Source organism: Anastrepha ludens, chromosome 3, assembly GCF_028408465.1.
Source record: "Anastrepha ludens isolate Willacy chromosome 3, idAnaLude1.1, whole genome shotgun sequence".
NCBI classification, from domain to species: Eukaryota; Metazoa; Arthropoda; class Insecta; order Diptera; family Tephritidae; genus Anastrepha; species Anastrepha ludens.
Genome location: NC_071499.1, coordinates 40,180,431 through 40,183,051, shown reverse-complemented (window position 1 = coordinate 40,183,051; position 2,621 = coordinate 40,180,431). Strand labels below are relative to the sequence as shown.

The 2,621-nt window shown below is 39.7% G+C and overlaps 1 pseudogene; it reads left to right on the top strand.

The window, feature by feature from the left end:
* The first annotated feature begins 1,528 nt into the window (after nucleotides 1-1,528).
* On the top strand, nucleotides 1,529-2,180 carry LOC128857457 (putative nuclease HARBI1; annotated as a pseudogene).
* The last annotated feature ends 441 nt before the right edge of the window (nucleotides 2,181-2,621 follow it).

The following is a 2,621-nucleotide window of genomic DNA, read 5'->3' as shown; positions in this document are numbered from 1 at the left end:
GTTTTGGGTGCTCAAAAATGCAGTTGTTTGAGCCGATGTGTGAGAGCTCGCATTGTCCTGTGAAGAGTGATCCGTCTTTAGCGATTGGTTTTCCTAATTTTTTGGAAGACAACTGGCAAACAAATGGTTGTGTACCACTCAGAATTTACTGTTCTGCGTTGTTCTAGTGGTACGGTTGCGACATGACCAGTTTTTCCGAAAAAACAGGCGACCATTTGCTTGAAAGTGTTTCGTACGCGAACAACTTTTGTTGGATTTGGCTCATCTTGAAACACCCATACAGTCGACTGCTGTTTACTTTCGGGCTCATACGCGTAAATCCATTATTCATCACCTGTCACGATGTCATAGACGTGTTTCGAAGACCCGCGATCGTATTTTTTGAGCATTTCCTTCGACCAATCGACAAGAGCCTTTTTTTGAGCGATTGACAAATTGTGTGGGATCCAATGCGAACAAATTTTTTTGACAGTCAAATGTTTATGCAATATTGAACGTATGCTGGTCCCACTAATGCCTAAGATTGTCTCAATCTCATGATAGGTCACATGACGATCTTGCAATATCAGTTCGCGCACAGCATCAATGGATTTTGGACGACCTTCACGAAATTCGTTTTGGAGTGAACTACGACCACGATTGAATTCACCATACCATCGATAAACACTGGTCCTTGATGGAGCTTCATCGCCAAAAAATGAATTAAGTTCATCTATGCAATGTTGCTGAGTTAATCCACGTCGAAAGTTGTCAAAAATAATCGCGCGAAAATGTACACGATTTAATTCCATTTTTAGACCGAGATGAATCTTTTAAGTTACTGTAAACAACACAAATAGTGCTGGTATTTCAAAACGTTCTGAGTACGTAAAAGCCAAAAAATGTCAAACTTTGCGATACAGCTGTCAGTTGCCAGATTGCAACACCAGGGTTGCCAAAGCCTGCCAAATAAAAGGCACCGCTCGTAGCAGAAGCAATGGTTCACCTCCAACTGTGATGCTGTGATGATGATGATATTTTTTGAATATGATATCCGGTATATGTCTGCGACAGCTACGAGTTATATGGCTCATTCCGTCAGCCCAATTCTTGACTACTTTTGCCAATAAATCTAGCCGTACGGCGTCAACGGGGGCTTGAATATTGCAATAAATCGATTTTTAAGCGCGCTGTATGGCGAGTTGCTCCGTTTTATTGGAACCAAACGTCATTGATGTTTAATTGATTAGTTTTTGGAAACATAGATTTATGCCCGAATTCTGTAAGCAGTCTCAAGTCACTAATTGAGACTTTTCGTGGTGAAATTTGATTTTGAGACTAGTTGCGATTCGGTAAGCAATCTCACGTCATTAGTCTCAAAAAATTAGTGATCTATTTCTGAGCAGCTCAGAAAACGAAAAATATGGAAGGGGAATTAATTATTTTATATATATTGCAAAAAAAGCGCGAAAATGAAGCGAAGTAATATGTTTCGGGAAAAATTTCTTAAGAACACGAATAATTGTGTATTTATTGACGTTTTAGAAACATGCGTAGACGGATTCCGGCAAATTTACGCAGCACGGAGGACCCATTCCTTCTGGAAGAAGACGTTTTCAGGAGGTTTTTTAGATTCCCGAAATCCTTCTGCTGGGAACTTATTCAAGATCTTAAACCACTTGACAAGTTTGAGCGGAATTCGAGAATTCCATTTGAGCTTCGTGTGCGCTTGATATTTTAATAAAAATATATATGTATATAGGTATGGATTACAACATATTACTTTCAGTTTGTTTCAGTACTATATTTTCTGGCAAATGGCTCCTACCAAAGCGTATAGGAAACTGTCACTTCTCGGCAATGAGTCAACTAAGCGTGGCGAGATGTATTGAGCAAATTCGCAAAATGGTAGTGGAACACGAACACTTTGAAATTAGTTTTCCCAATGCGGCGAAGCATTACAACGGCATAAAGAGGGGGTAAGTTTTGAACATGGTACAAAATATGCATTTGCACCATTTCAACGGGTTAAAATTTGCAGTTTCCATAACAAATTCGGAATAAAAGGCGTCATAGGTGCTATTGACTGCACACATGTTGCAATATCTTCCCCGCAATCTTTAATTGCTGGAGTAGTACCTCATGAGTATATGAATCGCAAGGGATACTACAGCATTAATGTCGAAGCCGTGAGTTTATAAAAAATAAATACTGGTTTATCAACATTTAGTAATGTGTATGACTAACAACCCCATTCCTGTTTGCAACGACGAACTAATTTTTCAAAATGCTAATGCACGATTCCCAGGATCATGTCATGACTCCGGTATATGGACAACTTCGCCGGTGAGAATCGAACTCATCAGGGAACACATTTTGGGAGCATTTAAATGGCTTTTAGGCGATTCAGGTTATCCTTTGGAGCCATGGCTCCTATCACCAATAGCAACACCTTCTTCCGCTAGCGAATTTTCAATAAAATACATATAAAAGCAAGGAACACAATTGAGTGTGCCTTTGGAGTCCTGAAATCACGATTTCGGTGTCTATCCACAGAGCGCGTTCTCAGATATTCGCACAAAAATGCGGCAGCTATCATCTATACATGCATAATATTCCACAATATGCTGCAAAAACGTGGC